Below are 21,417 nucleotides of genomic sequence, written 5' to 3'. Positions count from 1 at the left end.
ATTGTTCACTGGTGTACCGCACGCGCATTGGCTTCTGCCTTGTGACATTGCTTCCCTCTCGCTTTTTTCCTTTACCACTTCTCTTACTCTCCTCTTCTCTATGTGGCAAGCTTCCCTTTCCACTGCTTTGTCCACAGACAGATGCCATCAGCTTTTCCCTGTCATGTAGGTACTAAGGCTAATGAATTAATAATAATATTTCCCTTTATTTTCCGACAAACACAATGTTGGGGGGAGAAGAGGAAAAAATGCTATTTACAAAAACAGCTTGACTGGTTTCAAGCCGCCCATAAATGCAACAGCATGATGAAGCACATTTTTAAAAGCAAACTTATGCATTTAACAGGTAACAACAAGCAAAAAAAGGAAAAGAAAAACATTAATAGATTTTACATTAAATCACATTATATGCACATTAAAAAAAGAACCGTAGACATGACAGATTGTTGTTGGAATTAGGTGATAGGGTTGAAGAACATTTATACTGCTAATTTCAATATTTTTGACACTAAGCTGGTTGAGAATGATCGGAAGAGTGTACGTTAATGTGTGATGACCATATTTGTTCTGATAAATTGTACTTCCCATGCATACTTCGTGTTGGTTATATATGTATACACTTTCTCTGTTAATTAGCCGAATTTTCGAGACAGCGACTGATGATCTTTTCTTCTAGCCCATAAGATGGTAAATATACAAATCATGAATTTTCATTATACAGAGTTGATTAAAAATATTTTCTGTTGGATATTCAGTTGAATCATAGCAAATGCTTCTCGGTATATTTTTCCGACCTTTCTCAGAAATCGCTGCGGCGTTTAGGAAAAGGACGTGCGTGTGCACCACGAGCGCTGGCACGAGCCTCTCGTTTGAAAGCCTGTGTTATATGGACGCGTTCATGGAACGCGAACATATGCTTTCATTCCAAAGCCTCTAAAGTCATAATTAAAAAAGAGATTACACAGGGTTTTATCAGCTAACTCCATCTGAAACCGGTACACCGTTCTGGCACGAGCATGCATGCGTGCGACGCAGCCTTGTTGGCACCCGTAAGCAACTGGATTCGATTAATGTGGCGCTCGAAGCGTGGGCGAAACGACGATTAGCGTCTTTGACAGCGAACGAAGGCGACGAAGCCGTCTGTGCATTGCGCGACAAGGCTCGTCCGGATTCAGCGGAGGCCACTCACACGGTTCCGTCGTCGCTTCCCTGCGAGGCCGGTCCGCTCATCGGATGGGGATAGCGGGCGTCAGAACGCCGGGTCTCTGCTCCGCGCTCCCAAGAACACCCTACCCGAAACCATGCCGAAGTGCGCTCTCATCGCAGCGATCGGGGCCGCAGTTGCGATGTGCCTACGGAGCCTAAACGGCCTATGGTCCGAACCTGGTTGACTTCGCAAAACTTGGTTACCTGGGCAACGGCAACGTTCGGTCGTGGTTGGGGAAACACCGCCACTTCGGCAACTCTGCTGAGATGAGACATACGACCATAGAGTTATTATAATGTACGCTAGAGGTTCAAGTGGCGCTAGTGTGCTGACGCAAATTGAAGCAGACAGCAACCAGTCTAAAATTGACTTCCGGTAATGCATTTCTATGGGAAAAAGTGAGTGCATTTTCTCACTGCGCTCGATCATAAGAGCAAATATCCCGAATAATTCGTACGTTCTAGGTAGCTTGGAACATTTCTCAGTCAGGCCGACGAAATAATTGGTCAGCTACGGTGTTTTTCTTTCAAATTCATCGCATTAAAAACGGTGCTAAAACAGCTTCGTACGTGTATTTATGTGCACTGTCGGACACTGTTAGCGCGAACACGACGTCGGCGCTTTTCAGCGTGGGGGATATACGTGCCAAACGAACGAAGGACATCTGGAAATTAAGAAAGACGGCAAGAACTACGCAGTAACACCGGATCAGGAACTACACGTGTATATACGATCAAAATTAATTGAAGGCCACGTAATCTATTTCTATTTTAAATAAGTAAGTACCGTTTTATTCTTTCTGCTCTGAGCGAAGCTGCTTGTTCTACGTTCAAAATATCACTCGCACGCTCGAAATCTTTGAGAACAAGTGCCCGATAAAAGCTGCCCGGCAGAGAAAAAAATACGAAGAGACAACTTTTATAGCCCACGGACTTTATTCTCTACGTTTTGAACGTTTTTATCCGCTCATGCACGACGGGGTCATTTTAATATAGTGACAGGACTGGCATACTATCAATATATAAGCGTCACCGGATTGCTGGCGAGCCTTGAACACACTCTACATTCCTTTCGATTGTAATTTTGCTTCGAATCGTCGCTTGTTTTTACACACCTGCTGCGGAACACACGTTTGGGACTGAAATGTAGCGAAGTTAAACATCGGTCACTGATGAAGAAAAATGCGCTAACTAAAGCAATTACACTTTTACAGTGGTAATCAAGGCACATATTATTCGGTACGACCCAAATAACCAAAGTGTTCCGTGTTATTTTCCGGCGAAGAGACAAAATGCACGCGCGCTTTCCCATAGGAATACACGGGAAGACTGGAAAAGTAGACTGGTTGCTGTCTGCTTCAATTTGCGTCACGGAAGTCGCATAGACACTAGCGCCAGTTGAACCTCTAGCGTACATTATAATAACTCTATGCATACGACTGACGAAACCAATCCACTTGGCCGGCTGCATAGGCCGGCTGGCTGGAGGAGCTCAGAGCTGGCTGGCCTGGGCTGGCTGGCTGCTGGCTCTGGAATCCGGCGAACTTTCGTCGAACCTGCGGGCTTGAGACTGCTTGAGATTCGACTAGTTTGCGAACTTAGCGCAGCAAGGACACCAAGCGAACCACGCGAACCACCCTTCGATGGACCGCGGCGGATGTTGCAATTTCATTTCGTTTTTCAGGTTTCTGAAAAGCACATGACACCCACAAGCCACTGGATTGGCTTTGTTGGTTTGTAGTGTGCCCAGCGATCCATTGCAGGGTGTCGCGTCTCCAGCTCGCCGCTCGCCCTCCCACGGCGGAAACGGGAAGCGCTCTAGTGAGGGTCCCCCGATTCTCCTGCTCAGCGGGCACGGCGGAACTGCGCGCGATCATGGCTCGCGAAATGTCGTTTCCGAAAGCAAACTACACTATTCACTGTCCCAACGTGGTGCTGCAGCCCGTATGAGATTGTACCTTATTAGAGAGTTTGAGTATAGCGTATAGAAGCAAACGCAAGCGCTGTGCGTTTGCGTTAGGGTAGCCTGCTCCACGTCGCGCGTGCGCATCATTGCCATGCTCCAATCCAAGACCGCAATCCTGGCCTCCGCGCACGCGCAGTGTGGAACATGCAAAGCTAACGCACACACACAGCGCTTGCGTTTGCTCGTATATGCAATACTAAAACTCACTACTGTTTCACCGTTTTCCAACACCAACGAAACGTGCTGCAGTGAGCGGACGCGCAGGCAGGTCGGTGTTCCTTCAAACTGGAAAGGCTGAGGATGGCAAAACGACGGCGAGCAAATACGAAACGATATGAATGTTAAAAGAGTATTAATTAAAAAAATAATCTTTTTTTTTTTTTTTTTTTTTTTTTTTCTGGAGGGGGCATTTGGTCTGGAAGAATATTGGTGGCGACTTTGGAAGTTTTGCCGATTGTCAAAAGTCGCTACTTTGATAGCATCCTCAATTAATCTAATTTTACATGAATTTCTCAGATTAGCTAGGATGTCGTCATTGATTTCAGAATTTATTTATTTTTTCACTTAGTAATTAAAAATGCTGCAATTGGCACCAGTGATGATAATTAGCACACTTCAGATTGTCATACTTGTTCGCGCGTTTGAAATTAGATCATAAACAACTAATTATTTTAGAGCTTGAAATTTACGTATTAAGATATCTTAATATTAATATTTATAACATTATTAATAAAGATCGCGGCAATATATGCCCCTAATTAACCGTACAATCACAGAAATACGCCATTTAACAATGATCGTCTTTTCTGAAAGGTGTCATTTTGTTTTCTTATTAGCACATGAAGACCTCTGGCATCGTTACCAAGATAGACAAACAGTCAAACACTGGATGCAATATAAACTGATATGCGTCACACGTTGCTTTAAAAAGACGCACACTTCAGCTGCCCGACTCGGATTTTGTCTTTGAATTTTCCTAGTGAGAACAGCGTTTCTTAATATTAATTCATACGTTTTGTGAACATATCATATAAATTGGATTTATTCTGTTATTCTTGTGCTGTGAAAGATATTAAAGCAATGAATCTTCTAAATACCCGAAAAGCCATTGAAAGGAGCGCAGTTCATTGGTTTATATGACAATTATGTGAGCGAGAAAGGCAGCAAGAATGCAAAAATATCAGCACTGAATTTTCTAACTACAGCATTCTATGTTACCTCTAAGGTGTATGAAAGACCCTGTCTTTAAAGGGAAGAAGGTTTCGCGAACAACCTTTTTAACTAAATAATTACGGTGTGAGAAACATTTTGAGTTATGAAAGAATCTGAAATTAAGACCGATACCGAGAAATTAAATCCAAATAAAGGTTAGTTTCGGTTTTGCTCCAGAATTAAAACGTACCTCCTGGCCTAAATATTACGCTACATACCGTTTTTATTGTCAGGATAAAGAGGTGACCTGCGCTCATAACACCCTAGCTCCCTAGTATTACCAGAAATAATTTGTGTCACTCAGTGAAGCCAGCACACTAGACAGGCTCAGCAGCGGCACGCATCTCCGACCCTCACTAAACCGGCCATTTTGGAAGACGAGTGGCGCCACCTATAGTGACCTCTATGGCTGTGTTCCAAACCTTACACGAGTTACGGTACCCGAGTAACCTGTCTGCTACGTCACGTGACACAGTGAGTAAAGGATTCATGATCATTACTCAATTTTGGAACGGAGGGAATCATCGATCATCGTCTGGCTCGTCCGGATACTTTTCGGATTGGCTTCGTCTTGAGCTATGGCAAACAGAAAATGTAACACCGTTGGCGGGAAATAGCAGACGACCACTTGCCGTCATGACTCGAAGAAACGCAGCGAAGTTTTTCTTCGAGACTGACGACACCGAGGAGGGATGGAAATCCTTAGAGCCTCTTGCGGCGAAGAAGAGGTAAGTGCAAGTATATATGATACTTTGAAAGAGCACGTAGAGCGTTAATCGCAATTTCAGTGTCGCACTCGCTCGTTTGCACGTCTTTGAATGCCGAACGGAACTCTGCTTAGATCATAGCTTGTGTAAAAATAAAAATAAATATTGTTTTCATTGTGATTGGAGAGAAAGATTTTCTTTATTTGAAGTGATAAAGATGATTGTTAGTGTGATTAGGCCGCCTCAAACGGTCAACACGAATCGTGTGACGGGGTGTTTCGGACATGCATTTAAAGGGTGATTCAAGGAGGCGCCAGGCTCTTTAAATCATACAGTTATTATAATGTACGCTAGAGGTTCAAGTGGCGCTGGTGTGCTGCTGCAAATTGAAGCAGACAGCAACCAGTCGGAAATTGACTTCCGGTAATGCATTTCTATGGAAAAAAGCGAGTGCATTTTCTCGCTGCATTATAAGAGCAAATATCACGAATATTTCGTACGTACCGGCACATTGGAACATTTCTCAGTCACGCAGACGAAATAATTGGTCAGTTACGGTGTTTTTATTTGAAATTCGTGGCATGAAAAACGGTGCTAAAACCACTTCGTACATGTATTTATGTGCACTGTCGGACACTGTTAGCGCGAACACGGCATTGGCGCTTTCCACCATAGGGGATATACGTGTCAAACGAACGGAGGACATGAGGAAAACCAAAAGAGACGGCAAGAACTACGCAGTGACACTGGATAAGTAACTCCTTCTGCATGCAGGCGACCAAAATAAATTGAAAGCCGCGTAATACAGGCCGATTTGCAATAAATAAGAACTGCTTTATTCTTTCTGCTCGTGAATATGTGCAAAGATGCATGTTCTGGGTTCAAATCATCAACCGCACGCCCCAAATCTTTGCAAATACGGAGAAGACAGAGAACGGGTGCCCGATAAAAACTGCCCGACATAGGAAATAATAAAAAGGCACACCTTTCGTAGTCCACGTACTTTATTTCTTACATTCGGATGTTTTTTAACCGTGGTTAAGATGCACGACGGAGTCATTTTCATAGAGTGACAGGACGGGCATATTAGCAATATATAAGCGCCAACGCAATGCTAGCGAACCTTGAACACACCCTACATTTTTTTCGATCGTTAGTTTGCTTAAAATCGTCGCTCGTTTTTACATACCTGCCATGAAACAGAGGTTTGGACCTGAAATATATCGAAGCTTAACATCGTTCAGTGGTAAAGAAAAATGCTGTAATCAAAGCAATTACACTTTTACAATATTAATAAATGTACATACTATCCGGTACAACCGAAATAATAAAAGCTATTTATGTTATTTTCCGGCGAAGAGACAAAATGCACGCGCGTTTTCCCATAGGAATGAACAGGAGCACCGCAAAAGTAGACTGGTTGCTGTCTGCTTCAATTTGCCTCCCGCAAGTCGTAGGGAGGCTCAAGTGAGGGTGGGTGCAACTGCTAGATCGGCGATCACGGGACATGGACGCCATTTAATTGCTAAATTTTGCTAGGGCGCGTTCAGTAGCGGCCCCGGAGTCAAGGAGTCACTGACTCCTTCCACTGGACGGCCAAAAGTCACTTCCGGTGCACGTAACTCCGGGGCTTCGGAGTCAAGCTCCGAAGCACCGAGTCCGGAGACGGTGCACGTAGAGTCAAAGGAGCTAAAGTGACGTCATTTCCTGACTGGTGACGATTTCCGGCGCTAAAAGAGGAAAAAACAAACAATATGGCGGGATAAGCTGCTTCGGTTCTGTTGCGGGTACGCGGTTTGCTCGCTTTTGTTATAATGAAAAGTGCTCAGGTAAGACGAATAACGCGGTCGAATATCTTTTTCAGGTAAGGCTCTTTCGGAAAATGCATTCGACCGTATTTTGTTTGGCTTGAATATGCTAATAAACAACGCAAACGTTCATTTGACGCCGTGTCTTGATCACCGTTGCACTGAAACTCGGTAATATTGACGATACGCCTGTCCGCACTGAACAGAGCAAGGCAGGGTATGAACGCGACTTTGGAAGCCGGTTAATCACTCACGCAGAGCATGATACCGATTAATGTTTTGTTTGCGTAGCTAAATCGGGGTGCACGTTGGCCGAGGCTCGCTTCGACCGACAAAACCTTGATCGCCGAGCGCGGCCGAACTTCCCGTCTGTATACGAATACATTTTATAGGAAGTTCGTTACGAAGGGCAGAACAAACTTATGGCCGTATAAAAGTATCGCAACCGGCGGGGTAGATTCGCTGAGCTCTTTATTTTGCGTGTGCTGACGACGTTTTTTGTCGGCTTTTATAAGAGTAGCTTCCTTTGCACCACCAAGCGAAGGGCTCGATCGTGTTGCATCGCTTCGAACAGCAGCGCTGATGTGTACAATCACCCGCTTTTTCTTCAACGACCTTGTAAAGACTTATTTAATACCGGAGTCAAATAAAAGCGATCGTGCTCGCCATCGTCTGCTTCCAGTTTATTCGGAGACCGTCTTGCACAGGGGAGGAAGCGGAAGTTGCGTAGAAGCAGGTTTGGAGCCGCGGGTTTTTTTGCCGTTCAGTAGGCGCTCCGATGACTCCAACTCGAGGCACTCCGTTCGGAGGCAAGGGAGGCGCTACTGAACGCGCCGTATGGGGCAAAGGGTCCTTTTCTTTCCTAACTCGGGTCATGAAAGCCCATTAAGGTGCTTGAATAATTTACACAAGGTATAAATGATTACTTTTCCATAGCCACCAATTTTGTTGCGATAGGTTAAGTATTTTTTTAACGCGAAAAATGGTAAATTCCGCCATCTTGGACGTTGCTGCTTGTGTGGCCACTCTGCTTTCTCCGCTCGACGTTTGCAATTCTCGGAGCGAGAAGGAAGCAAGAGAGGCTGCGCCAAGGCGCTCGTTGCTTGCAATAGGAGGCGAGAGGAGGAAAGGCGCATGGAGCAACAGAGTTGCAACAGAGCGGGCGCCTGCTCTCGTGCAGGCAACACTGGCGCATATCCTTTCTCGAATCCTCTCCCTCAGGCGCCGCCATTAAATTGCAAACGCTCTCCAGGTTTTGAGTTGCGCCCACCCTCACTACAGCCTCCCTAGCACTAGCAAGTCGCATAGACACTAGCGCCAGTTGAACCTCTAGCGTACACTATAATAACTCCATGCTTTAAATCGACCGCAAGATTCGGTTTTTTAACCGATCACGCTACGACTTCGTGTAGCGTTGCCCACAGATGGTGCTTTTTGTTTTCTTTTTTTGTAAAATTTGCAAAGAGCGAATTTACCTGAGGAAAAAGTAAAGAAAGAAAAAGGCTTAGCTCCTATGAAAATGCAGCGACGCCACCGGTCTTCAAACAACACGGCGCCGTTTCGCACTGGAGACAAGAGGGGGCGCAACGAACGAAAGGCGCATTCACACAGCGGAAAGACGCGCGTCGTGTGGGGAATTTTTTGCTTATTTTTGTATTGAAAAAAGTCGCGCGCCGAGGAGGACGACGCAGGGAGACGACGCAGACGACGCCTCGGAACCCAATTTGTCCCTCGACGCGCGCGCTTGAGCCAATCAGCGAGCGTCCGGACGTGACGTGTTCCCTTTTCCGGTTGGGACATGTTTTCGCTGTTTTTTTAATTTTCGACTCACAATGAAGGCGAAAAGGCAGAGAGCTCGGGGGATTCGTGCGCTCGCCAAACGTGGCTGGAAATATTCCAGCGTGGAAAGAAGCAAGCCGATTGGAACCATAGAGTTATTATAATGTACGCTAGAGGTTCAAGTGGCGCTAGTGTGCTGACGCAAATTGAAGCAGACAGCAACCAGTCGAAAATTGACTTCCGGTAATGCATTTCTATGGGAAAAAGTGAGTGCATTTTCTCCCTGCGCTCGATTATGAGAGCCAATATCCCAAATAATTCGTACGTACTAAGTAGCTTGGAACATTTCTCAGTCAGGCCGACAAAATAATTGGTCAGTTACGGCGTTTTTATTTCGAATTCGTCGCCTTAAAAACGGTGCTAAAACGGCTTCGTACGTGTATTTATGTGCACCGTCGGACACTGTTAGCGCGAACGCGGCGTCAGCGATTTCCAGCATGGGGGATATACATGCCAAACAAACGAAGGACATCTGGAAAATCAAGAACGGCGGCAAGAACTATAACACTGGATCAGTAACTCGCAGTGCATGTACGATCAAAATAAATTGAAGACCACGCAATCTATTCCGATTTTAAATAAGTAAATACCGCTTTATTTTTTCTGCCCTGAGCGAAGCTGCTTGTTCTACGTTCAAAATATCACCCGCGCCCTTGATATCATTGAGAAGAAGTGCGCAATAAAAGCTGCCCGGTAGAGAGAACGACACGAAGAGACACCTTTCATAGCCCACGGAATTTATTCACTACGTTTTAAAGTTTTTTTATCCGCTCATGCACGACGGGATCATTTTCATACAGTGACAGGACTGGCATATTATCAATAAACAAGCGTCACCGGAATGCTGGCGAGTCTTGAACACATTCTATATTCGTTTCGATTGTAATTTTGCTTTGAATCGTAGCTTGTTCTTACACACCTGCTGCGGAACACACGTTTGGAACTGAAATGTAGCGAAGTTAAATATCGTTCACTGATGAAGAAAAATGCGCAAACTAAAGCAATTATACTTTTACAGTGTTAATCAAGGTACATGCTATTCGGTACGACCCAAATAACCAAAGTGTTCCGTGTTATTATCCGGCGAAGAGGCAAAATGCACGCGCGTTTTCCCATAGGAATGCACAGGAGCACCGCAAAAGAAGACTGGTTGCTGTCTGCTTCAATTTGCGCCACGGAAGTCGCGTAGACACTAGCGCCAGTTGAACCTCTAGCGTACATTATAATAACTCTATGATTGGAACATCTGACTGTGAGCAGTGTTTTATGTGCGTGTACGACGCTGTGAAGCTACTCTTCATCGTTTGAGCGAAGCTGCCGCGAAAGCTGCCACCGAAGTTCGCGGTGTGTTCCGACCTCCGACTATGCGGGAGCGATCACTCCCAATGTGTTGTGTAATTTTGTGTACACCCATCACTACGGAATACAACAGCCCTCCATCGAAAACACTCTCGCACAGGCTGCGTGCAGTGTTAAAGGTACGGACGCGAAGGCTCTGGGACGCGCCGGCGTAGCACCGTGCTTTGTTTGCACAAAAACGCGGCAAAAGAGCACCTGAAGCTGCCCGTTCAAGTCCGTGCCTTTCGCCAATGCTGCAAATAACCGGAGTGTAAACGTATATATAATCATCACCGTTGTCCATTCAGTGAAGACGGTTGTCTCCCACCGCATATGCAATCGCGAAGGCAAGGCAACAACAATCGTGCGAAGCAGACGAATAAAAAATTCCGTGTTCTCTCGACAAACGTGAGATTCTCCGAGACGACGCCGCCGTTTGGGTGGACCTGTGTGACTGCTTCGTATTTTACGACGCCGGCGTCGACGTCGACCGCAACGCGCGTTTTTTGCTCAGTGTGAATGCGCCTTAACATTGAAAAAACATCGAGCGACTTTTCAGTGTTGTGTCGTTTACCCGCAGTCTCGGGGTTTTTTCAACCATGTGCAATGTACATCAGCTCGTTTGCGCCCTTACTTTTTGGATTTTACACCCACGAACGAGCATACGAAGCCGAGAGCCGGCGTTTTTAGCAGACAATCTTTTCGACTCCAAAGCAGCGCGCGTTCCGCAGGCGGCGACAGTCGCAGAAACAAAAACAGGCGCGGTAACAACAAGGAAGTGCAGTTCCTTGTCTGCTAAAGATGCCGGGTCTCGGCGTCGTATGCTCGTTCGTTGGCGGCGGTAGGCACCGCTACCGCTTGCGCCATTTCTTGTCTCCCGTGCGAAACGGCGCCGTGTTGTTTGAAGACCGGTGGCTTCGCTGCGTTTCCATAGGAGCTAAGCCTTTTTTTTTCTTTACTTTTTCCTCAGGTAAATTCGCTCTTTAAAAATTTTACAAAAAAAAAAAAAAAAAAAAAAAAAAATGCACCTTCTGTGGGCAACGCTGCACAAAGTCGTAGCGTGATAGATTAAGAAACCAAATTTTGCGGTCGATTTAGAGAGCCTGGCGTCTCCTTGGATCACCCTGTAGACCTTTCCAGCGGCAGTCTCGAACGAAGCGATTTACAGCGCGCGTCCCTGGTTTTGAGAGGGTACGTCAGTGTTGCCCGACTGCGCTGGGCTGTGGGTTTTTTCTTCAGTGGGCTGTGGCAGCCTGCGTAAACGCACTTCCGGGCGCTGGTAGAGGCTAAATTGCCGCGTTATATTTTTTTATTTTGTGTTCTATGGCGAATAGGATTTTTCGGTGTTTTTAAGAACGTATTGTGTTAATTTTGGGAACAAAAAATATAATAAAAGCTGTTCTGGTGAGTCCGTGCGCTACGGAACAAATTCATCTGGAATATTTGTTTCATAATATGTTGATATTTTTACGTCACCACACACTCAGCCGTGTCAATCTACAAAGATTTTAGCCGTCGAAAGTATTTGACCACACAGGATATCCGAGCTGCATGGATATTTTCCGCCCGCAACATGAAATTCAACGAGTCTCATCAATCGAACAACATACATTGTACGCACCCCACGGTGCCGCGTTTTGAAAAGCAGGATTTGAGAAAGGTCTCAAATAACACAGGATTTCTAATACACAGTGTCAACGATCGGACGGAATCCGGCGTGTTTTGGGGCACATGTAGAAGAGAGCTGCTTTTTTGCACAGCTTCAAAGCAAATGAACGAACGTGTCTATTCCGTCCCCACACCCCGGACCCGACCCTATCAGCTATTTTTCGCGAAGAAAAAGCCTTCCCGCCTATGGAGCATAGGCGGGAAGGCTTTTTGTAGATTATCTCAACGAAAATAATCTTCCAAGAACGTCGAACTGCCTGCGTCGTGAGCTGCTTGGCGTTCGCTCTCTTCGTTCGTTTCCTGCGAAGGCTGAGCAGGCTTCGAGCCCTGGTATTCTCTGGTTCTCACAGTGGAAGATAACACACAAAGGGTAAGCATCCTGAACAGGCAAAAAAAGTAAGACCTTGCAAGGAAAGCCGGCAAACTCCGAATGCACAATGCAGGTGGGGAGTCACGCTGACCGGTTTTCCATAGCTCAGGCAGGTGGCTGAAATTTCTGGCTGATAGGGGTCGCTAGAGTCGCAAAATGGCGGCGGCCAGCGAGCTCTTTTTGCACCGTTCCAAAAAAACACTCAACCCCAGGGGCAACAGACCGATTTCGAGCCCAGTCACTGAGTTTGAGGCTAGACATTCACCGGTGTCCCTCCTAACCATAACCGAGTGGACTGTAATTTCAATAGGCGCAGTTTCAAACGCTGCTGGCGGCTAAATGCTCGTCTTTTCCCGCTATGTTTTGTGTTTCATGGTACATGTATTTTCCCGAGGGCATAGAGAAAGCATTGTAGCACATTAAAAAAACAAACAAAAAAACTGTAAATTATTTTTGTTGGGTGCGCGCGCGACAGAACGAATGCGACTGGAATGTATAGTTCTAGTTATTTGTGTTTTTTTCTTACGATAAGTTTTGACGGCGCCGCGGGATTCGCCGCATGTGAAAAGACAAAGCGCTTTGCTGTCAAAAATAAATTGCAACAGAAGAGGGCCGAAAGGCATGCATTTTTCACGCTTATAAATAACGTGTTTACCGGTAAGGTAAGGCTGGTAAGTGTATGCCATTCAAACTTTTCTGCTTGACATTCACGGGAAACGAAGGAGGTGAAGGACGTCGAACGACCCTCGACACGATTTTGCGAACATTGTTCTCCCCCCTCCCAGAGATAATCCGCGTAAGAATCCTCAGTCATCTCCAAAAATAGTTGTCCGGGTTGGGGTGGGAAACAGGTCAGGCGCGTTCGTTCGTTTGCCTTGGTGTTGTGAAAAAAGGAAGCTCTCCCCAAAACGTGCCCCAAAACGAAGACTTCTTGGATTCCGTCCGATCGTCAAGATGTGACTGTCGTCGACTGTGACTGTGTTATTTAAGATCTTTCTCAAATAAATTATTTTCAGATAACGCTGCATCGTGCGGTACGTACAATATATTGTTCGAATGTTAACACTTTCTAAATTGTATGTCCGTGTCCTGTCCATCGGTAAACACGTTATTTGTGAGCGTGAAAAATGCACGCCTTTCGGCTCTCTTCTGTTGTAATTTATTTTTGACAGCCAAGCGTTTTGTCGTTTGACATGCGGCGAATCGCGCGGCGCCGTCAAAACTTATCTTAAAAAAAAATATATAACTATACATTTCAGTCGCATTCGTTCTGTCGTGCGCGTACCCAACAAAAATAGTTTAGAGGTTTTTTATTGCTTTTTTTTTCAAATGTGGTGCAATGATTTCTCAGTGACCTCGGGAAAATACATGCACCATGAAACACAAAATACAGCGGGAAAAGACGAGAATTTAGCCGCCAGCAGTGTTTGAAACAGCGCCTATATATATGCAGGCTGCGCCTATCGAAATCACAGTCCACTCGGTTAGGGTTAGCAGGGACGTCGGTGAGAGTCTAGCCTCAAACCCAGCGACTGGGCTTGAAAACTGTTTGCTGCCCCTGGGGTCGAGTGTTTCTTGGAAAGAAAATTTTGAAAGAGCGGACGTTAAGTTGAAATGTGCATTAATTTGCACATCGAGACTTTGGCCTTGCTTTTCATACGTAATTTCGCGTCGATCAATCCCACTTATCCCAATGAGAACAGCAGCAGCAAACCACAGCTCTTTCAGAAAGAAAAACAAACAAAAAAACATCCGCTTGAAGGTGCAGCCAACCTGTTTGCCAGGAACGAACTAATTCTACTGCATCAGTTGCAACGTTGCACTCTGCTTGACGGCCACAGAAACTGCTACCGCGCTTTTCATATCCATAAAGAGGTAAAACAAAGCCATCCCACCACGCACTTCATTTGGTGGCGAAAAATGCCCACCCAAAGAAGCAAGCGGAAGGTGATTCTACTGGGTGTCTCAAGGAGCGGCCAGGCTCTCTAAATCGACCGTAAAATTCAGTTTCTTAACCTGTCGCGTCCCGATTTTGTACAGCGTTGGTCACAGTTGTTGCATTTTTTCTATAAAATTTGCAAAGAGCGAGCTTACCTGAAGAAAAAGTAAAAAAAAAATGAAAGCCGTTTACAATTCCCTGTAACGCCGGTTAGAGCGCAGCTCTTGAGAAGGAAGATGGAAGCGTACTGAGGGATAAGTGACTCCTTGAGGTCACGTGACCTCAAGGGGGTCACGTGACCTCAGGTGCTCACGTGACCTTTGGGGGTCACGTAACCTTGGGGGTCACGTGACCTGAAGGGGTCACATGACCTTAGGGGAGTCACGTGACCTCAAAGGGGTCACGTGACTTCAGGGGGTCTGACCTCAGGGGGTCACGTGACCTCAGGGGTCAAATGACCTCGGGGTCACGTGACCTAGGGGTGTCACGTGACCTGGGTGGGTCACGTGACCATCTTGAGATCACGTGACCCCCTGAGGTCTCGTGACCTCAAGGGGGTCACGAGACATTAGGGGGTCACGTGACCTCAAGGGGTCACGTGACCTCAAGGGGGTCACGTGGCCTCAAGGGGGTCACGTGACCTCGGGGTGTCACGTGGCCTAGGGGTCCCTTAGCAAAAAAAGGCCGTACTTTAAACGATTTGAAATATATTTAGTACGAATGTTCATTTTGTATTTATTCTGTATTATTTTGGCCGCATTCGAAATACGTGCGTAAGGTATTCAAAATACATTATAAATATGAATCAAAAAATATTTTAAATATACCAAAAATATTATCCCTTCACACGATCAAGATGCCATTTGTGCATTGAAAACCGAAAATAAAAAAATTTTTTTTTATTTTCGATTTTGTCAGCAAATGGTGTCCCTGTGGTATTTGGAGGCACTACAAATACATCTCACAAAGCTACATTAGAAACGAACACAAACACCATGACGCACTGAACAGCTCATTCACAGTCCCGTTGACTGCTCTAGAGCCTTATATAGCCTACATATTGAAGGTAATAATTTTTTCGGTGACCACCTCTGCGCTTATTAAGGTTCCAAGTATTCGATCTTCTCCTCGGGAGTCTGTCAAAGGGGAAACAGTGTTTTGAAGTTCGTGGACGATATCTCTTAGTAAAAGGCATTGGTACAACTAATAACAATTCGGCGCAGTCCTTAAAACAATATCCACACAAACGGCTCATAAAATATATGTTATTGCTTTTCTGCGTAGCACCACTCAGGACGAAGCGAATCAAGGCAGCATCTTCACTTTAAAATACTGTAAACGACTTTATTTTCGTGAGGACCTAATTCTCGCAAAGTTCGCGAATCGCCTACAATTCCGAAAAATAGGTCCCGTGAACAATTCCGGCAAAATGTAAAAACATTAAAATCTATATTGCGATCCCAGCGCGTCGCGAAAATTAGAATTTGCGAATTATTCCAAAACTCCAACTTTGACCTAAATCGCAAAATATTGAGCCCGCGAGAAAAAAAAAAATTACAGTAGTTGTTTTGCCTTTCCATTTTAGTAGTTGACTATTTAATACGGTAGTTAATATCACTATATTAAAGTCACTATTCGCATCACGTACAATGGTGAGTATGCACGTTCAGTGAACTAACATTGTGCTAACAAAACCACGACAAACGTATCTGTTCACAGCACCTGCTGAAGCTTTCCAGCATCAGCAAATGTTGTGGTTGTATTTCCCGAACCCCGTTTGTGATTAGTGTTGATAGAAAAAAGGAAACAATAACATAAACTGGGCTGATTTATCAGTGTGATGCTCCGCAATTCAGTTGACAAACTAATCAAATGTTGTATTTAGGCGCTTCAGTGTACTCCATATCTGCTTGAAGTGAACTTCTAGAAAAGGAGCTTTTCAATATTTTGGTAGTTTGAGTCAAACTACCAAAGTATTGCAGTCAAAAGGTACTTAGAGTATAACACAACAGTATTTACGATTTTCAGGTATTTTAAGAGTATTCTGCACGTATTTTTGACTGCTCCATTTTTTTTAGGTTTGGAGTATATTTTGCATGAATTAAATAAATATTTCAAGAAATATACGTGAAAGGTATTTTGTGCCTATTAATTTAGTGTTTACATATTTCAAAACGCATGAAGGGAACTTCAAATGCAGTTTAAGTAAAGGTATTTTAAAATGATTTTTAGAAGTATATTTTAGTACTAAGTAAAAAAAAAAGAAGTTTATATTTTCGGTCTATTTTTCGTGTACTTAAAATTATGAACTGTATTTCAAATATACTTAAATTAGAATGTGGTATATTTCAAACGTATGAGTTTTCGCTAAGGGGTGTCACGTGACCTGGGTGAGTGACGTGACCTCGGGGGGTCACGTGACCTCGCGGTTACGCCGACGCCGACGGCGACGCCGCTCAAGCCGGAAACGGGCCCCTAAGAGCTGCGCTCTAAAAAAAAAAGGCTTAGCTCCTATGGAAACGCAGCGAAGCCACCGGTCTTCAAACCATAGGGTGCCGTATGGTTTGAAGACCGGTGGCTTCGCTGTGTTTCCATAGGAGTTAAGCCTTTTTCTTTTTTGTGTTTGTGATAGTTGCACCATTAATGTGAACACACAAAAAAGGAAATTGCGTGATGACACAGTCATGCAGGCTATAAGATGATTTTTAAAGTTATAATATATACAGGTGCTTATAATTTATAATTATAGATCAGTCATTGCATCTCTTTGAGGAATGCCGACGTATTTTTTTTAAAAGAACCTGGAGGGATCGCGCGGGGGGGGGGGGGGGGGGGCGCTTGCATGCGAGTCGGGCCCTCTCTGGCGCGGATCTCTGCGCACGCCTATGGTCACGGCTAGAGCAAATTGATGAGCTACACACTAAAAAAAATCAGTTCGAAAAAGAACTTTTTGGAGTTCTTCGGCTTGTCCATATTTTGCACCCTAAAAGGTTCTTTTAAGCACCTTATAAAAAAGTTCTTCATGAAGAACCTTTAAGGAGTTCTTTTAAGTTTTCTTTTCAATGAAACAGTTCTTCGTGAGGAACTTGTAAAAAGTTCTTTTCAGCCCTTCTCTCGCTAAAACAGTTCTTGGTGAAGAACCGTTTAACAGTTCTTTTAAGTTCTCTTTTCAATGGAACAGTTCTTCGTGCGGAACGTTTAAAAATTTCTTTCCAGCCCTTCTGTCGCTGAAACAATTCTTTTTAGTTCTCTCTCGGATAAAGCGATTTTTCATCAAGTACCTTTGGAAGGTTCTTATAAGCTCTTTTTTAATTAACCAGTTAATAATATGAAGAACCTTTATTGAGTTATTTTAGGGTCTAAGAAAATAAGTTCTAAATAACCTTTCAAGGGAACGTTTATGTTGGGTGTGCGAATACCCCCTCGGTTAAAAAAGAAGAGCGATATTTCTAGCTTCAACACTGCAATAAAAGTCATTGTGTACAGTGAACTTCTTGAATCTAGAAATATCGCTGCGCTATTTGAACCGAGGGGTATTCGCACACCCCAAAAGTAAAGTTCCCTTGAGAGGTTATTTAGAACTGTTATTTCCTTAGACCCTAAAAAAACTCAATAAAGGTTTTTCATGATTTACTGGTCAATTGAAAGAGCTTATAAGAAGCTTGCAAAGGTATCTGATGAAAAACTGTTCCATCCGAGAGAGAACTAAAAAAAAAACTACAAAGGATTTCATTTCAACCACTACTTGCTCACCCCTAACTTTTAAGTTACTTTTCACCGAGAGAGCTTTCTATTATGAACCTTTTCAATGAAGGGTTTGTTGGAAATACCACTTTCGAGTTAACTTGAATAACGTATTCGCAAAAAGCGACTTGGGCAGCAATTTTAGGTGTACAGTAGCTCTTTTGTAAACCGCTCTTTATTGACTGTCTCGAACTGTTCAAAGAGGCAATATACATCACCTAGATGTTTTACAAACGTCAACAGACGTGCAAAACAGGCTTTGAACGACAAGGCTCCTTTTCTGGGGCACTACATCTACTGCAGAACCACTGGCTTGGATGGGTATTCAAGTACACATTCATCGTTAATACTCTTGTCAAGACCAAGTATGAGGTATAGGGAATAAAGGTAGGAGAAACAAAAGAGATGCTCTGCAATGTCCAACCTGTCAATGGTGAAATGAAGACAAAATACCACGGTTCACAAAAAAACAACAACAAAAAAAACATACTGACGTTTATTGAACATGACTAGATTGAAACTTAGCACATGAGTAGAATGCTTCACTGCCTAAAATATAGATCAAATATAACACGGCCTAGTGGAACACTGAAATGAGACACTGAAATTTTGGCCTTGAGAAAATGGAGACAACGTTCTAGATGTCTGATTTCATATATGGCACGTTAGCGAGCTCAGATCTAATATTTGACCACTAACAAAAGAAAACAAAAACTGACTTGGAAAAACTTCAAAACCCTTTCTTGTTGAGGTATACTTTATGGATAAAAATGCTATCTTGGAGACGAGATGGACGAGGCAACCACTCAGGTGTGGAAGCAGGAAAAAGGGAATTGTGGCAAAAAAAGACTTCTGGCCCCTTCCTTCTCATGATGCCCCTCTCCAACCACACACTGCGAGGGCGCATGGCACAAACAGGTGTTAAACCCAGACAAAGAGCACAATGGCACTGCAAGTAGGCAGCTGCAAACCAGGCTGTTAGCTGAATTTAAACAGTGCCTAAGTCTCTTAGTATACCCTTTTTAGGTTTGAAGTAACTCAAAATCAGACAAAACTGATCCACCATTCAGGCTGTCTATTGCTTTGAAAGTTTAGTGGAAAAGGTGTTAAAATTACCACTTCGGGAATGCAGAGGGCCGGGTACAGCTAAATAACATCAGTGGTAGTCTTGCCAGCGAGGTCTACCCTCCTTGCCTGTTACGTCAGTGCCATTATTTGAAGTAAGAGCTTCACATCTGTTGCAGCCTTGGAGCATTCAGCAGCCATAATCACTACGTGGTCTGCACAGTTGTCAGTACCTTCTACGTCATGATGTGGAACCTGAAAAAAAAAGTCAGTGCCATGCACAGAATATGAGATTTGAAGAACAAAGTTGGTGTACCAGACGAACTCCAGCAAGCCTTATTTTATGTTATGTAAAAAATTGTAATTTAAACAGTGGGTGCACGGGTCCAAATAGATCAAGTTATATGCACTCTATATTTTAGCTATAATAAGGCAGTTCAATGCAACAAAAGAGATTTAACCGAGAGACAACCAGAGAGTATTTGATATATCTGACAAGCCATGCAACTGTGACTTTTACAGATTACATTTACACCAATGTGATTCGTTCAAGTCACTTTGGAGCACCTGTTGCAGTAGTCAGAAGTCCATTTAGGAGTAGCCAAAAGTACGTTTAGGAGCTGCTAAAAGATGTATTGGCATGTAAGCAAAAACTTCGTCTTTATTCTTACCACAGTGAATATTATCATACGGTTAATGTGTTGGCATGCTCAACTAAAACACTGCCTACTTTGCCCTCCCACTTTTGTGCAACCTTTTGTTAACATCAACTGCTTGACAAGTTTGATTCTCTCGGACAAAGCACTATCTGCTTAGTTGAACATAGAAGCACCAGACATGGCAACAGCAGTCTGAGTGATGATGGATAGTATGAGCTTCTGTGAATGGTGGTTTTAGGTACGGAATCAAAAGTAAAGCAAACAGTACGTACCACTAAAATAAAATAATGTAAAAATAGAAACATTTTGAGTACTCAAAGTGATGTTTTGTTACAGTTCTAAAGGTTATAATAAAACAAAGATTTCGTCATTTGATTGTGAATATCAATGTCGCATATTTAAGACTTCATAACAAGAATCTGCTTGCGAACAATAAATATGCCTTTTAAAAACAATCAAGCCGAATTTGGTAAGGTCATTCCCAAGCTTCTAACCATTCCTCTGGACGGGCAAATGAAAACTGTATAAACTGCATAAAGATTCCTCTCATTTTGGCAAAATGTAACAGGCTAAGCACTTTGAAGCATATGGTGCAGCAATTACATAACTACATTTAGCTGAATAACTATTTAAGAACAGTTCCCGCTTCCAGGTCAGTTTTATTTCTTTTAACTGTATCAGAACCAGATTATAACAAACTTACCATGGTCCTTTTGTATTTTTGAATACAGTCACTGCGTTGGCGTTTTTCCTTTCGCTTTCGCCTACCACCTTTGCCATAGTTTTTCATGTTTTGCTGAACTTCTGGCAGATGCATAAGAAGCAACCTTTCTTTTTTCATTTTGTTAATAAGGCTGTGCCGCAGTGAATCCTACAGTGAGACTGACGAGTAGCAAGCCTGTTACAATGCAGATAATGAACTTCGATACAAGCATTTCAATTGTCAGAATGAAAACAAGTTCTTGTAAATCTTACGCATCGTCCAGTGGAGTCGGCCAGGAAGGGGTATGCCGCTTGGAGGGCACGCATGACATCATCTAGCTAAGACCGACTTGGCGTTCTGGAAAGAAAAAACAACAAATGTTTGCCTCTATTTTAAGATATGCTGCTGCTTTCGGAGTTTTGCTCAGAATGTCGTCTGCCAACGCAGCGACCAACTTTGTTCGTGCTTCATTTCGCTGTGGTTGAAGGAACAGTTCACTCTTTCACACAGCCTCTGTAACAGTAGCGAGGGAAATTATGGGAGAGTATATATCTGTGGCCATACATCCTTACAACCTCTGTAGACAAAACTAAGGCTGCTGTGTTACTAGCACGAGGCACATTGGAGGGTCCAGGCAAGGTGAAAAATAACAATGTAATTAGTGCATCTCGATTTTCACAAATGGAACGCAAATTTCGAATTGAGTAATGTGCCCCACCTTTCTTTTATGTCTCCTTTTAGCTGTTCAATCAGTTTTAGCAGTTTGACACGCAGTTTCATAGCAGGGAGCAACTGCTCAATCATCCACACTGACAAGTTTAGTAACGTCTTCCCATCAACCTCTTCTGCATAAAAGGAGATAAAATATTGCACATACAGTTTATATCATACATATATGTTACATATGTTAATGAGAGAAGTTATACCACATTTTTCTAAAATATAGTATAAAGAGAGTGAAGACGGGGAGGGGGGGGGGGGGGGGACAACCATAAAGCAGTGGCATGCATCACCCCCACACTGCTTCCATTTTCTGGTTCCCCAGATCCTCCCTCGACATGTTTACGTTTCATATGCTTCCTGAAGCTCTCAAATGCAATAAAATATCGTCCAGACGGAGAGTACTCACCCAACTTGCAAACAGAATTAAAGTCCGGGTCACCATGAGCTATCTGGACATGATTTGTCAGATG

General features: G+C 43.8%; 1 long non-coding RNA gene across 3 annotated transcripts in view; it reads right to left on the bottom strand.

Moving 5' to 3' along the window:
* LOC8052935 overlaps nt 1–1,487 on the bottom strand; it is a 38,374-nt gene extending 36,887 nt beyond the window's left edge. For 2 of the 3 annotated variants that reach the window (XR_005717382.2, XR_005717385.2), the window contains exon 1: nt 1,411–1,487. This is a non-coding gene — a long non-coding RNA (uncharacterized LOC8052935). Of the gene's footprint in view, nt 1–1,189; nt 1,388–1,410 lie in introns of those variants that run through there. The other variant, XR_005717383.2, reaches the window with a different exon arrangement.
* Nucleotides 1,488–21,417: the final 19,930 nt, after the last annotated feature.

Source organism: Ixodes scapularis, unplaced genomic scaffold (genome assembly GCF_016920785.2).
Source record: "Ixodes scapularis isolate PalLabHiFi unplaced genomic scaffold, ASM1692078v2 PGA_scaffold3__209_contigs__length_174095766, whole genome shotgun sequence".
Taxonomy (NCBI): Eukaryota; Metazoa; Arthropoda; class Arachnida; order Ixodida; family Ixodidae; genus Ixodes; species Ixodes scapularis.
The sequence above is the reverse complement of the archived record's forward strand: the minus strand, read 5'-3'. Positions and strand labels throughout refer to the sequence as shown.